The following is a 27,277-nucleotide window of genomic DNA, read 5'->3' as shown; positions in this document are numbered from 1 at the left end:
TTTGAATGCTTCCCTAATTTTAGCCAGAGGCAAAACTGCCACCGTGTTCACTGGGAGGAAGGCTGGATTCCTTTGTCCTCTAACTCTCTTCTGAGGTTAGTAATTCACACTCATTTTTCCTCTTGTGCTGGGGAACAAAATGCTTAGTTTTATTTCATTCTTGTTTTTTCTCCACTAAAGGCGGAGGTGGACAATTTTAAACATTCATCCTCAAAACACATGAAAAGCTTTTCTAATACAAGTATTTTGGATAGGGATGCTGAGAATTCACAAACCAGCAAGCAGATAAATACATGGACAGTGCCGTGCACTGTCACACGTCTGTGTTAGGACACACGTCTGTGTTAGAGAGAGAAAGGAAGGGAATAAACCCGCTAAAGGTAGCACTTGCATTAATGACATTCAGGGAGGAAGCTGCTGTATGCAATACTACAGTGCTCAAATCAACAAAGACATAAAAGGAAGTTGGTGAAAACAGGTAAGAAGCTTCTTCAACATTTCACTTCGGAAAAGTGAAAAATTACTTTTTTTTTTGTTTTTTAAATCTGATCCTTTGTTTCAGTAACACTGCTTTGTGGAACACGCGGAAGGAAAGACAGTGTCCTCAACACATTTTCAGGGGACAATATCAATGGCGTGAGAAAGTCCTACCGTAAGGGGGCAATCAAGCTCCGACCCATTTTCTGGTTGCCCAAAAGGGCAACTGATTTCCCTTCAAGTTCAATAGACAGACAAGGGCCCAAAAAGAGAGCAAGTCTTTTGGGTTAAGCATTCCTGTTAGAAATGCACTGTTAAGCTTTGGCAAGCTAGTCCTCTGGGGGATGCTGTTAGGAAAGACAAGTTGCTAAAAAATGATGTGTCCAGGCAAACATTCATGTCCAGGTTCCTCCAAGTGCCTTCACCTGCAACAAGAATGTAAGAGTTGCTGTTTCTCCTCATCAGGTCTTGATTCTATAAAAATTCCTCCATTTTCTGTGACTACAAATCTAAAAGTGATTCAAATTTCCTATGGGAAATTACAAATGCCTTTCATTTAAGGAAATTCATAACTTTTATTTAGAAATTATCATTTTGATTTGTACCTTTAATAGAATGGAATACTGTAAATGGATTTGCATATTAGATTGTAATTATGAAAGTAAAATTAATTACATTTAATACTGTCTGTGTAGGCACTTAATGAAGGAACTAGAAATTCAAATTTGTCAGTTGGAGCCCAGCATTTTTTCAAAGATATGAGCTGTACCTGGGAGTGCATTTGGTAGCAATTGTGTTTTGAAAATCTGGCTCCTCACTGCTTCCTGTGCCTCCGTGTTTGGTTTCTAAATGACTGTATTTTGGGAAGTTCGGGGGTCCTAACACTGCCACGACCACCCTTCTCCGTTTAGCTGCCACGCTGTGTAACTGCCAGATTTTCCTGTACCAAAGCTAGTTCTCAGAGATGCAACAATTTACACGTTTCTGACAAAAGGAAAGGATCTTCAAAGCACAAAGAACTTGGAAATCTGTCCCCAGCTGAAGAAGGAATGGGAGCTCAATTCTGTTAACAATCCAGCCATATAAATCCTGGCTCATGCACATGTTGGATTTAGTTTTTGTTTTACCATTGTAACTGAAAAACTGCAATACAATTCCCTGCGGGATGTTTAAAGCCTGGGTAGTATAGGCCCTTCAGAAAATTCAAATGCCTGATTCTCACCCAGGAGCAAACTTTTATGACAGTTTTTAAAGCTTCTGAAAAACAGTTGGTTGCAATGATTGAAGCTGAAGTGAGATTCACATCCATTTTCAAATGCCTTAAAAATAACAACAGGAATAATGGCCCTTGCACAATAGAGTTGTAAAAAATTAGAGGTTTCACCAAAAGAGTTATTTAGATGAGAAAATTATAGCTGCACGTTTGCACATCTGCACCTTGACAATCATATCCATGAGAATGTTGTAATTGCCATGAATTATGCAAAATGCTAATTAAGAAGTCTAATTCACTAATCATCTCACGGGGTCATAACTGGAGCTGAATTTTACTAAGGACATACAATTCTGTGAAGTGAATTTCTGCACTATACATCTATTTCCAGAGGAAAGAAGGGAGGGCATGCAGTCTTTGTGGTTTATTTGGAAGGAAGGGATTCAGCAGGAAGCCTTCAGGGCAGCCCAGCCACTGTCATCCATTATGTCTTATGAACAGTTTTGTGGCTCAGTTTCCCTCTGAATAAGACCAGGAGACTACTTTCTTGGACTCCCCAGGGATGCGTGAGGCTTACTGTGCTCATGTTCGTAGCCCATCACCTGTGTGATGTTGCATAGCCTTTCAGAAAGCTACTTACTTTTCTGAGCTTGCTGATGCCTCTGTCAAAAAAAAGAACAGTAAAGAAGAATTTCCTACTAATATGCAACTGGTGTATCTTATGAAAGTCCAAGGCAGAGGGAAAAAAAAAAAAAAAGCAGTGATTATCCTGAAGCCAGGAAAGAAGAAACACACTTTGGCTCAGGTTACTATTTTGCTACGAAACAGGGATCATCACATGGAAAGAGCACTCTAATTTGATACGGTGTATTTGCAAAATGTCACTGACCCAGAAATGACAGAGCTAACCTTCAGAGATTCTCCTGAGGCAACGTTTAACACTATAAAACTACACGACTCCATCAGCTTAAGGAAATTGCACCCATGTGTACAGACACAGCGAGGCGAATCCTCAGAGGGAAACGCTGACGTTAGATGAAACCCGCAGGAATTCTAAAAAAGATCTTGGTACCCCTTTCCCATTAAAGTTGCTGGCAATGGAGGCTTTTGGATCCATTAGCTGGTGGTAAAGATCTCGGTTACAGAGGCTGGATATCACATCTTGGAAATACAGCAGGCAGGCAGGCAGATGATAGATACAGACAAAGGCAATAAAGCCAGCTCCCCTCTCCAGTCCTTGGGCTATCAAGTTTCTCAGCTGTCCTCCAGTTACACATGGTGCATGCGTGCTGAGAAGCATGGGACTGCTAATACGATTATATCAATGTCTGCACCAACCTTACTAGCAGAGACAGATCTTTCCCTGCCGCACTGATCAAGGCTTCCAAACATACATTTGACCTAACGAGAAATTCACACCAAAGTGTTTTGGCAGACTACAGAAACACACCTCCGATTGAAGATGGCATAAAACATTCGCTGCAAAGCAAGCTGCTTTATGTCATCCATCTCATGGATAAAGCAGACATGGAGATCTACCTTTGCCGAGGGAACACATCAGCCCTGTTACACCAGTAACAGGAGCTGACACCAATTTCACAGCTACCAGGGGAGATTTCAAAATTGGTGACAGTCAAACATCCATTCCTCTCTTTTCGAGGTCTGTCTGCTTCTGCAATGTCTATTCAAAATCATGACAAATTTACAGCCAGAATGCAAAAGGATTAAAAAAAGTCTCAGGACTCGTCACAACTTTGTCCACCGGCAGCATGCAGGCTCCAAGGGAGACCCTGCTGGATGCTGCAGGAGATACCAATAGGGCAAATACAGCAACCAGGGCTGACTCTCACCCGCTCAGCATCTTCCTCCCCCTAACCAGGAGAAAATAAGAGGAAAAAGATCTCACAAAGGAAGATCAGGCCACCAGAAGAAAAGGAAAATGTGAACAGGCAACCCTTGCCGGAAAGACTTGCAGGGAAAGTGTTTTCTCAGCAGGATCCAGCCACCAGGGCTCGCTAGCTACAGCCTGGCAGGCCTTTTTGGAGAATTAGAGGCTTGCAGAAACACACCACTATTAGTGGGGACAGAGGGAGTTATGTGGTTATAGGCCAAATCCTGACCTGGTGTAAAGCAAAATCCACTAGATAGAGAGGATCTAGCATGATATTTTCTGGGATGAACATATCCACTTTTCAGCACTGGACAAAGAGGAAGGAAATAAATGATAAGCGCAAAAAGTAAATCCAATTAAGAAAAAAATAGCTAATGTTTTCTTTTCATCTTTTCTAATTTGCATCTCTTCGTTTAATAAATTAAATTAAATTAAACTAATTTCAAAATATAATCAAATACTAAGGGCAGTCTTGCAGCATCTACCAACAAAATAGCTGGAGGATGCTCCATGAAGAGAGCAGAACAAGTAATTTTTCTCGAACTGACTGCTCCAGTATTACTGTCAATTAGCAGGAGGACGACCAGGGAACTCAACGCTGGCAGTGTTGTAAACACAACTCATAACATTTTGCAATTCTGCTGGCTTGGCTAAAATTATTAGTCTTCATTCTCATGCTCCTGTGCTGACAGGAGCGGCCAGGTGAGCCTGTGGGTCATAGGATGAAACTGACAACCAAGAAATGCAGATTCATTGCATGGATCTGCCCATAGACCTGCTGCAGGAGCCAAGGGAAAGTTATTTAATCATCAGGCTGTGAATCTAGGATATCATCTGTGTTTTTTCCACCCTTGTGCTCCAGTTTGTTGAGCTGCAAGCAGACTGACAAGCTCCCACTGTGTGTCTGTATTCCACGTAGCGTAAAGCATCTCCAGCTTAGGAAAAAGCCTCTAGGATAGCACGAGCCCTTCAGATGATAAAGACTCATTAACCACTTGGTTTTACATCCAAAAGATGAGCTTCTGGTATTCTCAGAAAGGTGTCATGACTGTCAATTGCTAAATACTTCTACTGTGCATTCAGTTTAGTTCATGATCATTGTCAGCCATAGGAGGAGTGTGGATATATGATAACACATAGCAGAGAGACACCATATAGATGCAAGCTGGAAAATGAGCAGCGCAGGTTGCAGACAGGGCACGTGCTGCTTTTGCACAGTGTCTCATTCCAGGGCAACTGCTTTCTAAAAGGGAGAAAGAGGAGAGGGAGTCAAAGCTATCTAAAGGAACTGGACCGTAAATTACCACCACGTTGTCCCTGCAACAGCTGTCCCATAGCTGTTACCGCTGGGGCTCTGACAGTGCTCAGAACTGATCAGCGTGAAAGGAAGCTGAGAATGAAACACATCCCTGTCCAGTGCTCAACTTGGTGATGTATTAAAAACACAAACAAAAAAAAACCCACATTTTTCCTTAGAGAAGCAGATGGGCATCCCACCAGTGAAGAAACTTCAGAAAATATTGGCTTTGTCCTATTCCAGAGCAAGCACTGTCCTAACAAGATGTGCTGCACGGCACCTTCTTCAGGTGAAAAATCCAGTCCTTGCAAAAAGGCCCAGAGAAGATTTCTAAAACATTAGATACTTAGCTCTCTGCTCCTTTTGTTTGTCCTACCCCATCGGATTCTTCTCAGACTCTTACCTGTAATCTATGCCCATGATGTCTGGCTAAATATGACCTAAAATATTCTTCAGGATACGTCGCCATCGCTGGGGGCTGCCTAAAGCCAATACCCACTCAGGGTCTCCTGCTCTGTGGCAGGAGTTCCCCAGGCAGCCCTGGCCCCGTGCCATGCACACACTGATAATTCAGGGATGAGAAGGTTGAACACATCAAGAACTGCCAGGTAACACCTGGGGATTCTCCTTGTCCTAATCAAAGGAAAAGGGAACGGCTTCTATTTCTTAAAATAAAAGTGGCGAACAGCACAAAAAAAGGGATGGGGAAAAGGGAGGAGATGTGCCTGCTGACCCTTGGTGTGACCACTGGTACCTTCGGGTGCCCATCGGTTCGAGAAACCGTGCCCTGATCTTTAGGTGTGGGCACTGCTGAGCTAAGGCTTCCCCTGGTGGGAAAATGCAATATTGAAAGTGCTACACTCCTGCAGCATTTGCAGCGGAGCTGAATGAAGGAAGCAATCAGTTTGTTCTTTAGGAGGAATAATCACAAAGCAGCAAATGGCTAGAAGTCAATATTTATTAAACTGCAAGCCAGTTGCATTTTACGAGCGCCAAAAGTGAGAACATTATTATAAGATCTGATAAATCAAAGCACTGAGAGTAAACACACTGTGTAAGCTACAATTATATGCCTCTGCAAGATCAATAATTCAAGAGGTTTCATCCACATTATGCATGATGGCCTATGGGAAGTTGGCCTCTTGAGAGTGCTTGCTTGGACTGAGAACAGATGCAGGGGCTTTTGAAGAATTCCTGTCTCCAAATTTCAAGCGGTCGGCTATTATACTTGCAGAGACGCGGGAGCAATACAATTAACTGCAGCGGGTAGGAGGGCAGCTACTTCTCCTGTGCTCACACGAGGAGCAGAAGGCTCCACAGGGGACGTGGCGCGCACACACACACACAGGCCTTACAGGCAGCACCTACCTCCTTGGGGAATGCTATGCCTTTAGGATCTGCTTCGTGCTAATTAAAAACCAACACGGTGTGCTAAGGACCCCCTCTCTGTACTGAAGTATCCACTCCAGCAAAAGGAGCTCAGGAGAAGTGCTCCCTTCGCTCCTCCTATGGCCTATTCTCAGCACAGCCTCTGGTGAATGTAAACATTAAGCAAACAAGCACGCTGTTGTTTCTGTCACTGAATATGAGCAGAGCCAGCGTACTAAGCGTGGAGCAGAGCAGGAAGAAGGAAAACTGCCCTGCTTTCCCTTCTGGTCCCACCACCCGCAGGGGTAATGGCGCTCCTACAAGGCCCCAGCCCGCCAGCCCCAGAGCAGGCCGCAGAGAAACAACACTGTGACGAACCCCAGAGACCGCTCCTCAGTTCTCCCGCTGTTCAGCCAAATTGTTCCCCTCTTCACATCAGCAGCAAAACTCCCAGGATTTTAAGTGAGTTACTCTGCTGCCTGTATGTTTTTGGATAGCCCCCCAAAAGCCCTACAAACTGCTCTCTTGCGCTGGGTGTAATCAATACCATTCCTCCTTGCCCTCCCTGAAATACCACTCGCATTTCTCCAAAGAATGCTCTCAAATACAAAGACTGCTTGACCTTTACTGCATATCCAGGGCCTGTTTATTTCTTAGTCTTCTTGTTTAGGAGGGTACCTGCCTTGCTGTGACTCACTTACAGACTGCTGGAGTAGCCTCCATGCTGAGTCTACTGATTAGCCAAAGATTCATTTATCAGCAGATGAGGTTATGAGGTTGTCTTAGCTACACTCCCCAGCAACCTGCTTGATACTGATTTCATTTGCAGTAATAGTACCATAAAGTAAACAGCCTTGCCTCTGTTATTTGCTTTAAAGTAATCAATGCAGTGTGCAACTCATTCACTCTGTGGCTTAATCAAATTAACTATATTTGTTCCTCACTTATTGCTATGGATTTCAGTCCTAATTAAGCTCCTAATCCATGAAGTTGTTTTCTTCCTGGGATACTATGGGAAAGGCTGTTCCCACCTCCTCCTCCCTCCCTCTCACAAGGTTATGTCAATTGGAAAGCTGTTTCCTTAAAGAAGATGCACTTACTTCTGCTATCAAGTTGCCAAAACTCAATGCCATCGAGTTTCTAATTAAAAATCTAAATAATTTGAAAAGGGCTAAATAAATAACTCCAGAAGGGTAGACAGTTAGGCGAGCTCATCAAAAATACATTGGCATATGCCAACGCAGAATCTCATTTTCTAAGGATGGCTTAGTTTTTAGGCGAACTTCACGTGGTGTAGTTCTAAAACCAGACTGCTTTAGGAATATCATGCTTTCCTAACAAAACCGGAGGAGTGCTGTCCTTGCTTCCTCCCAGTGTCCCAACTTCTGGTACTTCCTGGGGCCTCAGCCCTGCAGGGAGCTGGTCTCCTTCAGGGACAGTCGAAAGCTTTCTCTGCTGAAGTTGTTTTAATGTTGGATTCTCAAAACAGTAAAATAGAGTTCTATGGATTTTCCTCTGGTTCCTCTGGATCAAACAGTTTGACTTGCTGTGACTTAAAAATTTTGGTGATCTGCATGTTTTATCTGAAAGAAACTGCCTACAATAGGTAGGTAAGTTAAGTTTGTTCTAAGGGCAGTAATTAATGTTTAAAACAATGCCAACTACCGCCCATGACCACAGCTACGAGACAAGCCAGGGACAGCAGCAGTGACAACAGCTTGTGAAAACCCATTGCTCCTGAGAAACCGTAGCCCTCAACACCTCACAAAATCTCATCATGCCAAACCTGCCCACGTAACTGCAAAAGCCCACATTTTTCAGGTTAATCTCTCAGGGTTGTTCAGCTAAGTGTAACCCTTATTAGCCGTGTTTTGGCATTTAGCCTAGGAAAAGTATATTATGATGCTTTAAATAAAATAACAGAAAATTAGGAGGAATACTAACTGGGGATTTTTTTCTCTAATCTCTTTTTTTTTTTTCCTGGCCATGTTTTTTGAAAAGCAAAATAACAGCAACGCAAGGACATTGTTCACTGTCACTTGCAAAATACAAAAAACAAAAAACTAAAAATTATTTAGGTATTTTGACTCCTACCCAGGAAATTCCAGTTAACATATATTATGTGTTTCTATGTTAGACTACATTTTATATAGTAATTCTGGCCAATTACAAATGCTAGAGGAGAAGGTCTGAATGCATTTGCAGTCACTGAAGCATCAAGAGTGTAACTAAGAACTTGGTAGCCGTGCTACTTGGAGGCTTTTCGGCTTGCAATTTAAATAGGATTAAAATATAATGGACTGTTGTTCTCAAAACTCATGCAAGCAAATACATACATCCATGCTTTCATTTTTATGAGAACTGTGGAGCTGATGAGAGAAACTCCAGAGTGCACTCACTGAATATGTCTGGTTAAGCCTATGTCTAAAAGCTTTCCCATATAGTGATGGCACTGCACAAAGCTGGCCATGTATTGAAGAGCAGGACGATGGCTGTGACTCAACAACCCTACTCGCCATAAAAGTAATTGCAACTGCTTTTCCCCAGATGTAGTGGCATTGCAGAGGCATCTGTGATTTCCATGTACAAACACACCAGTCAGAACAGCCAGCTACATTGCTGTCACAGCTCAAGCTATGGTTATTACTTTCTGTTCTGATTACAGCTGAATAACATATGCACTCTTTGTATGCAGATGGACAATGCTGTCTTCTAGCTGGCAGCTACCATCCTGCCTGCAGAGCAGAGGGATGGATCCTGATTGATTTTAAGCACTTCTGAGTATCCGTACGAAACATTACTACCCCAAGTCTAATGTTTTAAAACTTGGATGCTTTAAATTAAGCCATTAAATCCATACTTACTCAATGCATAAGTGTCCTGAATTCCTGAATAGCTCTCTAAATCAAATCTACCCAGATCAATCAATCATATCAGGACTTTTCTTTCCTTTTTTTTTTTTTTTTTTTTTAACCTCTCAGCAGGTGCCATGTTGGGGAAACCTGTGGAGCCACAGGGCTTAAATTGCCGCTGGGTTTATGGAGAACCCCTCCTCAGTGACCCCAGGGTGAACAGTGCTGCTGTGTTCCCACTTGCAAAGCCCCTGGCAGCAGAGCACTCCCCGGGCACCCCATGCAGCCTTCACTTCATGGCAGACACAGCGCTCTGCTGCTTTGCGATGAACGTCATAAAGAAAGAGTTACGATATTTTCCTCTTCTGTGCCCTGATCATCACACGCAGCCTGACAGCATTTCGCAGTGGTTCAGGAACGAAATGGAGCGTATTTCTGTGAAATGCTCCATTAAGCAACAGCAGAAAATTAACAGGTGCCACAAAGTGATCAGAAGTGACTCGCTGTCTCCTCTTGGCTAGAAAAAAACTAGGTTTGGAGGGAAAAAAGAGGAGAGAAATCATGATGCAGGAACAATAACCGTGGAAGACCCCAGACAAAGAAAAGACTGCAAGGAATTCCTCAGGCTCCATACAAAACCAGGCAATGCGATGGCAAATCTTGTTAGGAAAGACAGAAAATACATTTTGTCTTGAAGTAAAAAAATCCCCCCTGTTCATTTGTCCCAACCTAAGTTTATCTCCCCAAAGGCCTGAATATTGCCTCTTGCACCTTGTTACCCATGTTCTCCTTCTCCCCCTCGGCATCAGAGGTGACACCCCAGTGAAGCCATCTCCAGTTCATCCACAGTCCCCCCACCCCAGCTGCAAATACCCACTGTTATATTCCTTTCAGTGAAGGCAATCAGAGGGCTACTGACAGAGTAGGGTTGGCATCAGCATAGCCAGATTTCCTCTTAGAAGTGGGCAGCCCTGGACATACTCCACATGCTGCGAATGAGAAGGCACAGTAACGGACAGCACAACATCATCAGGATCAAAGAAACCTCTACAAACCACTGCAGCAACACTTCCCAAACCTGACCAGGGTAAATATGGCCCAGAAGGGGAGAGACAAAGATCAGCTCTGTAAAACCAGCCGGAAAAGAGCTTTCAGATGCGAGCATCCCTCTAAGCCAGCCTTGCTCTGTCACAGCCCTGCTCGGAGAGTCCCAGCCCCGCTACACAGACAGCAGTCAGAAAGCTGTTGACTAAAGCAGCACGCAGCTTATCGGTAAGGCACAGCCAAAGCACCCGCTCTGGGTTGCCATCGCCCCAAATACTCCGCGTCAAGGTTTCATAGCACCTGCCTGGAAACTATTAATTTCTACCCAGGAAACGTTCTCAGTAATACCAGCTCCACGCGTTTTCAGGCACTCCAGGCACAAAACTACAGCCTGCTCCAGCACAACAGCGACTTGCCACGCCAACACTCACCTACTGCGATGGGCCTGCTAGCATTAAAGCCATACCAATCTTTGCCACCTCCTGAAGCTCATCCCTGCCCCCATGGCTCTGTCACAGCGTCGGAGGGAACGTGGAGCAGGAGCACGACGGGACGGGTTTGAGTTGAAATTGCTGCTGTCTATCACCGCTCAGCATCTGCACGCGCACAATTGCATGGACTCGCTGCCTTCCTGCACTTTTTTCTCCCTTTTTTTCGTATCTGTCAGCTAAACCAAAGATCCGAATGCAAAATGCAGCACTTGGGAAAATTATGTGGGTTTGTGGCACTCCCTGGAGGACTCTGGGTCCATGAAGCAATGAATGGATTATAATGAGACATAAATATAGTACTTTCATCTGTGACAGGATCCTATTCTGCTATTCATATAATGTAAAGGCAAACTGCCCATTTTCTTTGGACCAGTAATCTGAAATCTCAAAGAGGGAAAGAAAAATAAAGAGAAAGCATCTCCAGGCACAAATTAAGCAGACAAATATGCAAGACAACATATTTAGCAGCAGCTTTGGGAACTCTGAATGAGAAAAATAGGTGCAATTGTCTTTTAATTATTATGAAACATAATACTGGAACAGCTAGATCAGAACAGAAATACCATATTCAGGGGAGGAAATGGGCATGCAGTTGTACGTATGATTACACTTCATTTTTGTGACCCCTTTGAACCTCTTTTGCTTTAAGGCACTCAAACTCCATTGCAGGTTTTACAAATTAGAGGTATTTACCAAAATCACTGTCCGTCTAGAAGAGGTGATGCTTTCTTCTTGCATGTATCACCTCACATTACAAACAGTTTGCTGAAATCTGGCTTACCTGCTCAGCTACAACATTCCCACTGCCTACTTGCCTGCCGCTGCTAGCACTACCAGCTACTCTTACTTTGATAGCATGCTTAATATTGATATTTTTTGTATCCAGGCTGGGAAGTAACCAGCTTCCAGGCAGCCTGCTGCATGCCGGGTTTGAAAAACCTGTCAATCATCCTCCTTCAAAGCAGCATTTGGATGAACCAGATGGACTACCCCTGCTCTGCAATCACACCCGCTGAAAGGATCCATTGCACATGGCAAGTTTGCATGGGTTAAACTGAGTGACAGCAGACAGATTGCTGATTGCCAGTAATTACAGGGGGCATCTTCCTGAGCTTTTCTGCTTGAAACGGGAACACCCTTTTCGTACTTGAGGCTGAGAAAAATCCCAACGTGGTTGCCCTCATTGTAGCCCTACTTCAGTGGTAACTCCCCAATACCTGCACACCCAGCTGATGTTAAAAGCAAACAAAGAGCAGGGTATCCCATGCTTGCTTGCCTATCTGTTTGCAAAATACTGTTTGCAACAGCTCCCCAAAAAGGCCAGAAGACTTCTTCCCTGCCTAGACCACATGCAGGCAGCAGGCATTCGCAATAAAAGCACAAAGACATTCTGGACCAGTTCGATTCCTCTACAAGAGGCACACAGCACAGGGATTTGGGGACTGTGAAGGAAGAGAGTGTAAGTAACAACATGCAGAGGTCAGCAAGGACTAAATCTCCTGAACTTTGGATCAGTACTGCAGCATGCACCTCTGGAGACTTCTGCCTAAAATAACAACAAAACATGCATATATATTGAACCGGTGCGGTTTGCCTGCTCCAAGAGCCCTAATAAGCACACAGCTCAAGCAGAGTGCTGAGCAGAGATGCGAATGCCAACATGTTTCCAAGGCTGACAAAAAAAAAAGATTCCTTCTTGATGTTCTTCCCAGCTGTTGCTAAGAAGCTTTTCTTTTTCTTTTTTTTTTTTTCTTTTTTTTTCCCCCCTGCATTTGCCAAGAGACCTTTCTAGAGAATTTGGATATGGATATTACCCACTTAAAATGGAAGAGAAATCATGGCTCAAGTAAGATGATTCTCTGGTATTGACATAACTGGAAGAAAACAAGTGGCATCAATGAAAAGCAATGGCTGAGGTTTTCAAAAGCAGGAGGCTGCAGTAGCTTGTTTTCACTGTAATGGGGACTGCTTAGAGCAGCGTTGAAAATCAGGCTACTTATTTTGCTATTTCAGTCCATCCAAATAGAAACTTAGCACTGACCCAATTAAGAAATAAAAAAGTTTTCATATGCACTTTGTACTTCAGAATCCCCCCTACGCAGCACTGTCCATTATAAAATGTTTACACTCACATTAGAATAGCAAAACTAGAATTTATATTCAGCTGTATTGTCTTCGTTCCCCATTAAAGAAAGTTTCCCTTTCCAAACTAGCTTAAGACTCTTTCCTCCCCGTTCTACAATTTCCGCTTTTTTTTTTTTTTAATAAATAAATGCTCGTTTGCAATTTTAGACCGCAATTTCAACAATAACCCCCTGCTTTCTTAGCAATGACTTTCAAAAGAACCTAAAAGGAATTAGGGAGCCAACTCCCTGGCATATAACTTGTTAAAGCATCATTTGAAAGTCCCAGCCCATATGGAGAGCAAAAACAGCTCTGCAGAAGCAGACTTTTGATCAATGAGGAAGACAGTTTTCCATTATTCGCGGCCATCAGTGGCTCCCGGTACTGTAACTAACCCCACATGCGAGCAGTCCCATCGACTCCAAGGGGATTGCTCATAGCTGAAATTTCACAATAATTATGCAGATCCTACGGAGCATTTGCTCTCTCTCAATCTTGGAGAGATTTTATTAAGGTCAGTACTTTTATTCCCATTGTATAGATGAGGAAATGGAGGTGATGTGACTGGCCGACCTGAATGTCAGAGCCAGGACAAATACCATGATGAATAAAGGGTACCAGTTATTACCACACTTCCAAAGTATTTAATTACTAGAGTCTCACAAGAAAATTTATGAAATAGAATCCATTTCCCTGTTCTCCCTCTTTCCTGAGCACTGATTCCAGCTAATCATCATTCAGCCTTTGTGCTATCACATGAAAGGTAACTACAGAGAGAATAAAAACAGTATTTATATGGCTAAGGAAGGATTTACATAGCTGGTTCCTTAGGAGCTTTTACCATGTACTGGATCAAAAATCAATTTTTTAAAATTGCCTAAATAAATATGTATTTGCCTTACAGACTGTGATAGCTCATTCAGAGCCCTGATAGTGCAGTGAGAAAACAAAATTCACTCTCGGACGTTAATACAGGGAATTCCTACTTCTCTGGAGGTGCACAGGACCACTCGCCTACACCACCACTACACATTTCCCAGTGCAGAGGCTTTGCTTCTCATCCAAGGGTAAGTTTCTTGCGGCCTGCCCTGCAAGTATGTCCAACATTCAGAATCCAGCTTTCTTTTCTGTGGCAGAATGGCAATATTTATCTTAAATTTAGCTCATCTTCCACTTTCACATGACAAGATTTAGTGTAACGTTAAACATGATGTTGTTTCAGGCCTTCATGCGTCTGGGCACTGAGAAGCAAGTAGGTAGAGCTGTGAATATGTAATCTTGGCAAGACTTTCACTTTCCATTTCCTTTACTGGCCACTAGTGGGATATTAAAAATATAGTCCTGGCAGAACCAATTCTGTAAGACATTTCTATCTCCTTTTGCCTAATTATTGCTTGGCCGGGACTTTTTGCTTATTATCTTTAAATTAATTGGGGGGGGGGGGGGGGGCAGATTTCTTTGGGTCCTTTGGTCTCCTAAGTATTGGAAATACTTTTTTTTAATTTGTCTCCGGCAAACATATCCAAAATGCCCGTGAGACATTTTACTAAAGTTTCCAACAAAATCTTCTGTTCTTTGATGGTTTATGGACCTCCATGTCTTCGTTCTCCTCTGGTTCCCACACCAGAGTCAAGACTTTTTGTCACTCTACACAAAGCATAGTGTTTCTTCCAAAGCCCACATCAGATACATATACCAGAAAGACAATAACCTTCAGGTTCGGGTACCAGCACAACGCTCAGCACTCTGCGGTAATGCTTCCCAGCATTATGAATTCATGTAACCCAGCCTTTGTTTTCTCCTTTAAGTAAACTACCAGCTACCCTGGGGTGGCTGTTTTCTGCAGCCATTCCCCGATGGTTTTCATTTAAACCAACTATAAATGGAGTCACTTTTCACTTCTAGCTTTTATTTGCTTGCCTGAGGTGAGAGTGGTTTTTTTGCTCTTGGTTTGTTTTGTTCAACAGCTTTTTTTCATGGACAACTTTCTGATACCTTATAGCCTCCAATGGTCTGTGACTACCTTTTGGTAAATGCTGCTTGTGGAGAATCGGAGAATCTGGCACCTAATTTCCTAAACCTAGGCAATCTGTGTGTAAAAATGACTCCAAAACTCATTTAGCTATTACATCAGTCAGAGTATTGCACAGCCTCTTTTTGTTCTCTGTTGACTACAGATGGTGCTGGATAACCCGAATTAAGGGTTTATGCAATCTAAAATATGAGGTATGCATTAAAACATTTACAGTAACAAATACAGACACCAAATGCAAATAAACAGGGTTCTCCACAGGTCTCTCCTCTCTTGCTGCCCAGTATTTCCTAACTAAAACATTATTTTTAGTATTGTATCTGTGTGATGCAATAAGCCTTGCACAAATTGCCACAGAAAGTTGTGGAAACACACATTCAGGCTATAATATGCAGTTACACAACTGGTGTTTTGGGAACCATCTCATAAAAATGTAGTTAGCACTCTTGGGGCTTAGTTTATAGTGGGATTCAAGCTGCATTTTATCTGGTTAGAATCAAGTTTCTGCCCTGGTTTTTAAGCTTGCTGTCTTGGCTTGGGTGTCTCTCACTAAGCAGTTTGCACAGATCAATATTTAGTAGGGCAGCTTTCTCTCTATGAAACAGTTGCACTTCCAAACAGCTTAAGAAGGCTTAATAAGCAATTAGCAGATTGTAACACTGTAAAACCACTAGTAATTTGTTGTACAAGAAAAACATGAAAAGAAAACATCCTAAGCAGTGACTTCATAAGATCTTTCCTTCATGTTTTACCACACGTTTTTCCCAAGTTATGACTAACTTTGTTCATCTTTCTCCCTTGTGAATTTCTTTTCTTTCCTATTCTTTTTTCCTAGAGGCACTAAAATTTTCACAGATGATTCATGACAACGTAGAGATTTTACATCAGCAGGATTCCAATAACTATTACAGGGGCCTCAATACATCCAAACCAGAACGCCTCTCATGTTAGAAAGGCCTTTTGATGCTCCATGTTCCGCTGCAACGTCAGGAAGGACTAACAGCCTCTATATACAGACATGGAGGTAAAGTCTGGCCACCCAGGCACACACAAGCCCACTTCGCCTCCTTTGTTCAAGTTAAATCATTTATAACAATTTAAAAGGTGGAGGTGAAGGACAGGCAGCTTTGGGAATTACAGGAACGTAAATACAGCAAGACACGTCACCTGGTCCGCCACCTCCAGAATGCCCTTGTCATGCTCCTCTCACTATAAGTCTGGTCCCCAAAACCTCTAATGGCCATGCTGCCTAGCGCTTATGACTTTCAGCCTAGGGACACCCTCCACTGGTCTGTGCTATTTGTGCAGTTAGCATGCATGCCAGCATTTGCTCAGGTAGAGAGAGAGAAGGAAATAAGCTAAGAGCAGCAAGCTAGGCTTGCTATTGATTTAGTTGGCATTAATCCTTGGAAAATGCTTGCATAAAGTTCATTACTTAGTTTCTCTGACAAAAGATCTGTCTACTAAAGAACAGTGTCACGGTTCCAGGAGTGCTGCAGTAAATGCAGATTATCAAAGGACGCTCTCAGCGCACTGAGACCACCCCTGCAGTCCCAGGAATGGCCCCTGCAGGAGAGGAAACCCCGGCAGTACTAACCCAAAGCTTTGATTTGGATGTTCACCTGCAGCATGAGGGCAGATGTCTCAACTAGTGATAGGACTAGAGGGAATGGCCTCAAGTTGTGTCAGGGGAGGTTCAGGTTGGAAATGAGGAGACATTTCTTCTCAGAAAGAGCAGTCAGGCATTGGGACAGGTTGCCCAGGGAGGTGGTGGCATCACCGTCCCTGGGGGTGCTGAAGGAAAGGTTGGATGTGGTGCTTAGGGACATGGTTTAGTGGTGGCGTTGGTGGTAGGGTGATGGTTGGACCAGATGATCTTGGAGGTCTCTTCCAACCTTAACAATTCTATGATTCTGTGAAAAACAAAGCCTCTGAGCCACTCATTGGCTGCATTCAGATACCAAGGCCATTCAATGGGATTTTACAATAATTCCACCCATTAAGCAGAATATCCATGCACAGCAGATGAGCACTCTTTTGAGGTTTATCATCTGGTGTCCTATCTGTTAAGTAGTTCTCTATGAGCAAAACTTCGGAAACCACAGGCTCAGCGGATCTGTATGATATGAGACAAGTAGTTGGTAGGAAAATGGTTTAAGTGAACACTGCAAGCAATTAAGGACCTTAGGTCTGAGACCTTTTTCCTCATTTCTTTTCTGCTCTTCTCCTACCTCACTGTTTTTGTAGTAGGTTCACACAAAACTGAGTAGAAGAACACCTGAACAAGTTTTGATGTCAGTGCTCAGTCACAGCAATTTTTCAGCAAATTATTCCATATTCCCTCTCAAAGGTACTTCCTGCAAACCACAATCAATCTACATTGCCCTGAATGCTTATAGAAGCAACATCATTTTAAATGCCTGCATGACAGACCCACGCGATCACCTGTCCAAGGAGAAGCTGCTGGACTACGTAACACTGTTGAGCAAGGTCCCAAACTGAGCTTGTCCCAGCTCCAAGAGAAGGGATAGGGGGAAAAGAAAAAAGAGAATCAGCACAAAAAAAATTATCACACACATTTGAGTAAGTAATCCAAGAGTGGAGATTTTTTGCAAGCAGAAAAAGACTTGATTCCCTGAATAAATAATTAATTGCAAATTATTCACTCAAATCCAATAAGGAGAAATAGCCTCTCTCTGCATTTTCTGGGAAAAAGAAAATAATCCATAATATTACACAAAAGCAAAAAGGGGAAATATTAGAGGTATTATTTACACTCAAGCAGAATGGATTATTCACAGGGTGCTGAAAGCAATCTTTTCCACCAAGTGATGAATCGCACTGTCAAGAAGCCAAATTCAGAAGGGCTCAGCACCCAGCAACTCCTGCTGAAAGCAGTACTGTAGAGAAAACCCAGCCACTTCATGGCCGTGCCTAAGTAAGAGCTGGCAGTTTTGGAAACCTGCCCCTGGCTTCCCTACTTGCATACTGTGCACCGTACCTTACACACACCAGGCCAGGCAGCTGCACGCTCTCCCTTGAATGTCATTTATCTGCAGAGTGACAAAGACAACCTGTGGCACCTCCAGATGCAGCTGCGGAGAGTATAAAGAGAAATCCCTGTATCCATCCTTCCTCCCCTTCCATTTTTTTCCCCAAACTCACCGGATGGGGCAATGCAGCTCTCTCTAGACAGGCTGAATGCTGGCAAGGTGGAAGCAGTAAGACCAGAAGAACTCACTGTAGTTTTAATAAAGCTGTCAGGGCTGACATATAGTATCTGCTGCTTTTCAGTTCTCCTCCATCTCAAGCAGGATGGAGGGATTATGCAGATGAGCCACTGCATTGTGCCTGGCTCAGAAACATTGTCCTGTATGCTTGGCATAGCCTGAATTCATTTCTATACCCCTGAATGCCCACAGCTATGAACTGTCTTGGTGGGATAAACACCTTAACAAAGCTGTTTAGCGGATTCACTAAATGGCTCTGGCAGGCAAAAATGTTTCTAGTGGATAGCAGAATGTGCTCTCATCCCCTTCCCTCACTCTCAAACCTTTGAAGTTTTATTTATGATGTATGTAAAAAAAATAAGGCTCTTAATCAGGGTGTATGGGCTGTTAAAGCCACACCGATGCTTTCACTCAAGTGCAGAGACATCATCCCAGCCGTAAAACCTTTTCCACTTTCCCAGCCACAAGGCAAGTCGTCGCAAGTCTTTTGCTGCTCGTTCAGCTCTGTGTATGTTCACACTTCAGGAGGGGCAAAAAAAAAAGGAGGGAAGCTTTCGACAAAGCAATTCAGCAGCACACAAGGTGCAGCCCTTCGTTCTCCTCTCACGTGCTATATGCTCAGGAAAGACAGCTTTGTTCGACTGTCATTACGGCAGGTGAACACAAACCCTCAGCCTCCTCAAGAGGTGGAGTCCTGAAACCATGGAGTTTGTATGGGCAGTGCAAGACTTGAATCCTAGTATCATCACTACAGCTGGGAGCAAGTCCTGTCACTGTTTGCACTGTGATTTCCCCTTCTGCAAAACTTCAGGCCCCAGAAGGTATTTTTCTTGGATAGATTTCTAAGCAGTCCCAGTCCTCCAGCCACCTACAGCCACTGCAGCTTTCTCACCCAGCCTTTCCATCTGGGTTTCTTTTCCGCTATCACAACGTGTGGTCAGGACAAACACTGTGCATGGTCTGACCTTACCCAAGGCTCCTCTGCAGACACACACAATCAACAATAATGCGGAAGGCCATAATTACATGTTCTCTATCATTTATTCCTTTGCTGATTATGCTGATATATTCTTCCTAAGTCTCTGAAATTACATGCATAATAACAAATCCGTAACTTAACTGACCGTCTCTCTGAGGAAAAGCTGCACTAAAAAAGATTACACAAATTAACCCACTATAGCACCACTATGAAACCGAACGACTATGAAATTGCAGCCGTGAGAATGCATCCCCAGCTGATCTTTATGTCTTTATAAAAGTTACATACTACTGCAACCTGAAGTATTTATGAAGCAAAAGCTTGGGCCAGATCAAGCTTTGATACAGCAGACTTCCTTTATCTCAAGTTATCTCAATTCCTGTCCCGCACTGGGAGTACCTGGGTTGATTACAACAAATCATGACTGCACGGACTGCTAAAAAGTAGTCATTGTCATTTGATTGTTGATCTGGTAGCTATTCTTTCTCTTTTGTGTGTCTCACAGGGAGAAGAATAAGGAGTAATAACACATCAAAACAAAGAAAGCTTAAGTACCAGGCTAAACACATCACCTTGTCTTCCATGTTTTGTCAGTATTTTAAGAATGAATTGGCAAATTTGACAAGACAGGTATTGAAAGAATTAGAAAAAAAAACGCCAACACTATAGGATCTAATCAAGACAGACTGTACAGCCAGTTTCTGCAGATAAAAGGGCTATGTGTAGGTGGGCTGCATACTAAAACTCAGAAGGGCAGGCAGTCACTTGAGGCTTTTTCCCTGATTTTAGGGAAACAGATCGATGTTGCGAATCTCCATTTAAAAAAATGTGGAAAAAAAGCTGCAGCTCCCATCTTACCTTTCCATGCTAGACAACCCACCCGGTTTTTCTCTCTGCTACAACTTGATTAGCGCCATTTTGGTTGGCAAAAAATGGCAGTTTCTTCACAGCACATTGCCTCGAGAGGCTAGGTCCACACAGAGTCTCATCCACGATCACTTTTAATTTAACTGCTATTTCTGACTACTTGGCTTAATAAATTAATTAAGTTTACCGTGCAAACAAAACCACCAGTCTAGGAAGATGAACAGATTCCTAATCCATAAGATGGTTTCCAGAGAGGATGCCTTCGACCACAAGCCGAACAAGAAACTCTAGTGATTTGGCCTACCACAATTTCACTATCTCCTTGCTTCTGCTGAAGTCTAGGCTTTTTCTTTACTCCTTTATTTGCTGAGTGAGAGAAAGGTGACAAATAAACAGTAAATAGACTTAATAGTAGACAGAGTTAGCAAATAGAGATAGATTAATGGTAAATAGAGAGAGATTAATAGTAAATAGTGATAAATCCAGTTGTCTTACTCTTTCACAGCAGCAGAACTCTGAATCAAGAAGGCATTTGGGCACATTTAAGTACTCTCTCTTCATATTTCCGTATTTTATTAGCTGGTTTCCTTACAGGCTCTGTAACAATATGGTCCTACACGCTGCCCATCTGGGGAAAAGGAGGTTGTCTCAGGCTATTTTACCCTCAGCAAGAGAGGTTCAGCACCTCTCCTCTTCCCTGGGACACTCTCTCTACAACAGCCACACATTCAGATTCACCTCTTCCTCTTCAGTATCTCTGCCCAGGCCACCCTTTTCCAACCAACCTTCCTGGTCTGAAACCCCTCCCACAGCTTTCTCCCCAGCTTTTTTAGAGCCTGCTGGCTCTTTTTTGAGCCCTGCGCCTGCTAACCAGGAGAAGACTTCACAGTAGCCCCTTTCATTGGATGCTCAACGTGTAGAGACAGCAGAAGAGCTGAGGAGGGCAATCAGGGTTTTTGGATGAAACCACCAGGAGAACTGGGCAACAGCAGGGTCACACATATCAGATGCACTCCCCTCCCATAACTGTGCCTGAGCAAAGACTATGAGTGAAATATCTCCTGTGTTGTGCTCCAGAAGGAGCCCAGCCAAAGACCCTTGTACCCATGACATTAAGAGCAAGTCACAGAAGTGGAGAAGCTAAAGAAAATACTAAACTCTTTGGTCTCCTACCACACATCTGAGCATCGGTCAAAAGCAGAGTTTTAACCCATCTCCCCCTCACTCTCCCACTAATAAAACCATTTTTAACTGTTCACATAAAACTGGCCACATCACTGCTCAAACTCCCTTCCCTGGAGCCCTCCATTTCACCTGCACTTAGGTGCAACAAGATCAAGTCCAACAGGGCATACACACTGTTGGGTTTTGGTGTTCCTGTTTGTTTTGTTTCTTTTTTTTTTTTAGTTTTATTTATTTATTTATTTTATTTCTTTTAAGTGTTACTTTATTTCTCCCCAAAGAGAATTAAAATTCAATATGATTCCTCTGAAATTGTATGTCTATTAGTTTAACTGATATATACTTCAGTATAACCTTGAAGAAGTAGGGGACTTTATTTCAGTGTCTTTGCTGTCTGAGGGACCGAAGCAGTTCCTAAAGCTTTTCAACTCTTCATCTGCTTCAGAAGAATCCACTGTTTACCATACAATCAACATTGCTTCCATGCTGGAAGACCTCTCCATGCATTCTTCCAGGGACAGACTTACACACATTCCCTTGGCTTTCCACTTCTCTCCCCAACATGCTTCGGTTATTTCTGCACCTGTAGCATGGGAATTCAAAGCGAAGTCAGAAGTACCTCTCCCAGAGTCCCCATTGCTCTATCTGAGTTACTTCCCTGATCTCCACGCAAATGTTGCATCCCTCTCTTTGATTTCAATAAAATCCCTTAGGAACCTTCTTTTGTGCCATCACCTCTTCAGACACTCTACGTTCACACTGTCCAGGAAAGAGTCTAAACACCAGAGGCTGAAGAGAGCAGATCCCCTTTTGTCTATAAGCAATTGTATTTAAACAGTTTTCAAGCGCTCTCAGCAATTTGCATTCCTTTTTGCAAAACAGGACAAATCCACCTGACATGTGCTATGTTCCAAAGAGCAGTGAGTTTTCCAAAATCAAAAGGAAAAAAGAAAAACTGAATGGAGGGATTTGGAGAAGCAGAAGAAAACACTATTACATTTCAAAACCTCTATACGCAGGAATCTATAGTAGCAAGTGAGAACTTTCATCTCATTTCTTCTTTGAAGAACTGATAAATGTTTCTATTTATTGTTGGCACCCACTTCATTTTAGCACCTTTAGTACTGCTTAGTGGGGACATGTCTATAATAAATTAACTACAATAGCTTTATACATCAGAGATACAAGCCATGGCTGATGAAATTTTGCTCAGCCTGCCAAAATTGAAAAGTTTAGCGGAGTTTCTTCAGGCTTGATACTACTATAATCAAAACCTGGTGTGAGAACAATTTCTTACTGCACCCCCGCATTCAGCTGTAGTATTTTTGTACCAGTATTCACTTGCCATGTAGAAATCCAGATACTGATCCTCACTTCTCTGTTTTACATCTGCCATACTAATTTATGCCTGTGCAATGCCAGGTTTATCGCAGTAACAAATCAAAGTAGTTATTTTATCCTGGTTTAAACGAACCGAAGAAGCTTGTGGTAATGAAATATTAGGCTTCCTGCATTTCAGTATGAGTGCCTAAGCTGTAACCTCTAAATTTGACCTTACAGCAGCTGAGGAGAGAGAATTAGCATAGCTCACTTTCCATCCATATTCCAAAGAAATCATCCTTTTCAACCAACATAAGAAATTAGGATTGCAGCTGCAATTCAGAAGAGTCATTTGCAAAAGTAAATTTGTATATTTTATTATTTGTTTTATCTGCATAGCTAACATTTGTATACTATGACTGACTGTAGCAATATTTGTTGAAACACTGGCACTGAAACCTGAGTGACGTATACAGACCACATCTTTTCTGAAATGATTTCAGGATCTGACCCTAGAGTTGATGGGTCCTGAGGAAAGCTGCCTCAAATATTTTTGGCTAAAGAAAACAGTTTTCCAGAAACTCATTTCAAAAATCACGTTGTGCTCAAGAGACCCCCACAGAAGTATTTCTTTCAACTAGAAAGACTATTGATGTCCAGGGCATCGCTTTCTCTTCTTATTAGGAATAAATCTCTCTAAGTTTAAGGCACAGGTGTTGGTACTATGTAATGCCACAAAAACATTCAAACATACCAGTTTTCAAAACAAGCACAATTCTGGGCCATGTTTCAAAGCTCTGAAAGTTGTTGTGAAACCACTCTGCTCAACTGCAGAGATCTTTTCAAAATCTTGACCAAGTCTTCCATTTTCATCTACATTCACAATTGTAAAGGGGATGGAGGACAGAAACGTACAACAGTACCTCAACGTTCTCCTACCCAGAATTAAGAACCAAATTAATTTAATTCTGAATTTTTCTACTAAAAAAATTAAATGTTGCTCCTACTCCCCCTCAGAATATCGCTGGCAAATCTGTGTTCTCAAGATTTTTTTTTAAACTATCACTGACGTATAAAGTAGTTTTACAATGTTGGGTGCTAAATGCAGGAAAGAGTCTGAGTACCTGTTCCAGGAATATCTCTCAATTCAATAATTTAATTCAATATTTAATGTCTGCGAACTTTGAGAGTCCTTTGCGGCGAATTAGAGAAACTTTCATCCCTCAGTGGTAAAGCATACAGCCAAAACTCAGACTGAGGTTGATAATTGCTCTGTCCCCCCTTATACTCTTTTATTGTCCAACAGAGATACCGGAACGTGCAGTAGTTTTTTATTTTCCATATTAAGCCATTTCTGGTCTGAGGCTAGTCCAGAAATCTGGCAAATAAACTCATTGAGCATTTGCAGAATATAAAGCAAGCCTGGCAATTGGAGCTGGCAGACTGAAAGCACAGACCCACTGAGAGCATGTGGCAAAGCTCCCACTGGTGCAAGCAGGGGCAGAGCACACCCACACTACCTGCAGAATCGATGTGATGCAGAAAGCAACTTTTAAGACGGGATTTTTCACAGGATGCAAGGTGTCAGGCACCCTGCTACCACTGTAATTCAGCTCATTGGAAAGTTCCAGCTGTTTCCCAACAGCTTGGTCCCAAAGTTTCCGTTACGGCTTTATGATTTGTTCCAGCAGAGCTCTAAACTTTCTTCAACACTGGCTGGAGCTCACGTTGCACTGTATAACTGCAGCGGTACTAACAAATATTTGCTCATACTTGCCAATATTTGCTCCTACTGCTTTGTTAGCCTCCTTACTCTAAGCATCCATTTTCGATTATTGCTGCCACGCTTCCCTGATCCCATTGGGCTCATGATTGAAATTAACAATCTGCCCGTCATCACCAAGCTTCACGTAGATCTTGCAGAAAGCGCAGAGGCAAAGGCGAAGTTGTTCCAAGCTTATCTGGAAAAAATTGCGGGCATTATCACTTAGTTTAAAGAGACCTGTCACTGCAAAATGCCAGCTACAAACTGCCACCTTTAATTTCCACGTCCTCTCTTTCTGATGAATAGGCAGTGATTTGGGTTTGTTCCATTTGTTTGTCCCTCAAACCAGCAAATAACATTTCTCCTTGCCAGTCAGTGTCCTTTTTCCCACTTGGCAAACACGGATTTGCTCCCTGCTGCATCGCCTTCTGCGCAAGAAGCTGGCTCTGCAACTGTTTGTTTTTGATTACTTCCTTATTACTATTAGCATAGCCTACAGCAGCTCAGTTTTGGGAACCTGGCTAAAGTCCTTCCAGTAGCCTTGTCCTTCTGACAGCTCACTTGTCCAGCAGTAGAATAAATATTTTCCTGTACACAGGGTATTTTTAAAATGCCCATTTGTTGGAAGGTGGGCGTAACTGCGCATGGGCCAAACATCCTGGTGGTAATCCAAGGCAGTAACATTTTGGTTCAGAGGAAGCAACCTAGCAATCGAGAAGTCCATTTTTGGCTACCATACCACAACACCCTACAGCAGCGCAGGTGTTCCCTTGTGATGCTCTCGCCCGCAGCCCCAGCAGCATGCTGACTGGGCTATAGCTTCCATGGAGGAATGAGTTTGGTAGGAGGAAGTAAATCACATCTGCTCCAGTACAATCAGGGACTGAACCCCAGTCCTTAGCTTCCAAGAGCAGCCTTTGCTGTTGAATGCAACAAAGAAGAGAAATAGACTCTACTCTCATATCTTCTTCAAATCCCAAAGGATTATGTCAGAAACAGCAGGTGATCTCTTCCAGTCCTGCTCTATCCTCTGCACAGAAAGAACAGTACTTCAAAGAAACTGAAATTTCCTCCTTATCCTTTTTTTTTTTTTTTTTACTTTCCACTGTTTTTCAGTTCTTAAAAAATGTGAATTGAAATAAGATGGAAACGTGTATCCACCAAGTTACAAAAACATGAAAATAGGGAGAGGGTTTGGCTTTAAAAGAAAACAAAAAAAGAAAGCAGAATTTGCGATCGAGAAACAATTTTTGGGTCTCAGCTATTTTCTGATTGCGTTCATGAGATAAAATCACCGGAACAGCTTGCCCATAGCAGTCAGGAATATGTCCTTGGGCTGACAAAAGCCCTGAGCCACCTAGGCTGTATGTGCTGTGCCAGGGCAGGCAGCTAGACTGAATGACCTCCTGAGTACATCTGGTACCTCTGTAACATGGCCACTGCCGTTGCACATTGCATCATCTATTTAGGCAAGCTACTTACCACATTCATTCATTTTTTTTTCAACCCTTTTTAAGCAGGCATATCGCTAATGTAAAGTAGCATCTCAAAGCAAATCCTGAACTTCTCCAGGTTTGACCTCCACCTTATTCCGAGCTGATGAGGGGCCTCCGCAGGGAGCTGCATTACAGATATGCCCATAGCACTTTAGCCACAGCATCTTATCTGGGTTGGACAACTCTTAATTCCTCACAGTGTAAATCACTCACCAAGCTAACAGGCTAGACAAATTATAGTGGGAGAATGCTATTACCTTGCAGGTTCTAAGATATTACCCGTTAAGATATCCAAGCAACAGAAGCCTCTGATTTATCTATTCAGAAACTGCCTGCACAAATGCTTAGCTAAAAGAAGTGTTTATTCATATGAATTTCGGGCTTCATGTTTACACTAGGGAGGAAAAACACTGAGATGCCTTGCAAAGAGACGTCAATATATCACTCCAGACAACAAGTAAACCTAGACTGCAGTCTCCATCTCTCTGCCTCACATTCAGTCAATGAATAGGATAGCCAGACACTGCAGATAGACCGTGCCAGTAAAGCAGCTGACAAATCCTCCAAAAGCCATACAAATCTCCTTTGTTAAGCCAGAACATTACGTTGCTACTAAATCCAGCACCAGACAGGGTGTTCTGCCCCCTCTGCATGCATATGGGTCTCTGCACCCTTGGATTTGGAGAAACATCACCCTTTCCACAGGCCAGGTTCCCAGGTCTATGTCCACCATCCCACTTCAGGTCATGGGCAATTTCCTTTCTACCTTTGCCTGAAGTCCTTAATTCAAAGAACATTCCCATCCATCAGCTTGTCTGCTACAGTCTTTTTTCCCTTTTCTTAAGTGCAGGAGGAAGAGCCCTGAGAACTACCTCTCCAGCCATCACCAGATCTCTGTTCTGCTCTCAGGCCTATGTAAAATGCCATCAGAGGAAAGCAACCATGAATTCAGGAAATTGCTGTTTGCCATGCAAGTCTCTTTTAGTTCCCCGTTACCTTATACTTTACCTCTATTTAATCACTACACTGCTACCTGTGTTCCCATGTTAAAATTAACTTTCTCGAGCCTTCTTATTCCTGGCTTCTGAAAATCTCTCAGCAATCACAGCCAGGATTTCAAAAAAAGTGTATTTCTCCTTTAACCGTATATATGAAAAGATGAAGTTTTTGGACATGCCCAGAATAGCAAACAGATCTCAGCAGAAGATATTAGAGGCAGAAATATATTTCAGCATCAGTGGCTAACCAGGAACTGCAGGAGCAGACCTCTGAAAAAAAAATTTCTTTTAGACACCATCCATGTTTAAATGGCAATATTGACACAAGTGTCTTGCTCTCCACTGTAATTGAGCGTTCCATTTATGGTCCTTTATTACCAGTTTCAAGAATAATCTTCTGCCTCATGGGGCAGAGGGAAGAGGGCAGGCAGAAATCAACATTTCTATTGAATGGGAAATTCTAGTAATTCAATTTTTTTTCCTTCTGTGTAGGAGAAAATAGAAGTGCTTACAAGAAAGCATTAACTCTTTTTCTAGAATGAAAGAGTTCAGAAAAAAAGCTGCTTCATTTTTATTGAACAGTTTCTCAATTGAAATGATTTATTCTGCCTTCCTTCATGAAGAAGTCACACTCCATTTTGTTGAGCCAAG

The 27,277-nt window shown here is 42.6% G+C and overlaps 1 protein-coding gene across 19 annotated transcripts in view; it reads right to left on the bottom strand.

Annotated features, from left to right (window-relative positions):
- The window catches only part of LOC310898156 (uncharacterized protein), a 176,488-nt gene that overhangs the window by 71,296 nt on the left and 77,915 nt on the right, over positions 1 to 27,277 (bottom strand). Inside the window, exon 4 of one of the 19 annotated variants that reach the window (XR_014583002.1) lies at positions 17,955 to 21,630. The exons of the other annotated variants lie outside the window; for them this stretch is intronic. The gene's annotated coding sequence lies outside the window, so the exon portion shown is untranslated. The remainder of the gene's footprint in view (positions 1 to 17,954; positions 21,631 to 27,277) is intronic. 19 annotated transcript variants of the gene reach the window in all.

This window comes from Anser anser (assembly GCF_964211835.1).
Source record: "Anser anser genome assembly, chromosome: 4".
In the NCBI taxonomy this organism is placed as follows: Eukaryota; Metazoa; Chordata; class Aves; order Anseriformes; family Anatidae; genus Anser; species Anser anser.
Note: the sequence above shows the minus strand (reverse complement) of the source record. Positions and strands in the feature narration are given on the sequence as shown.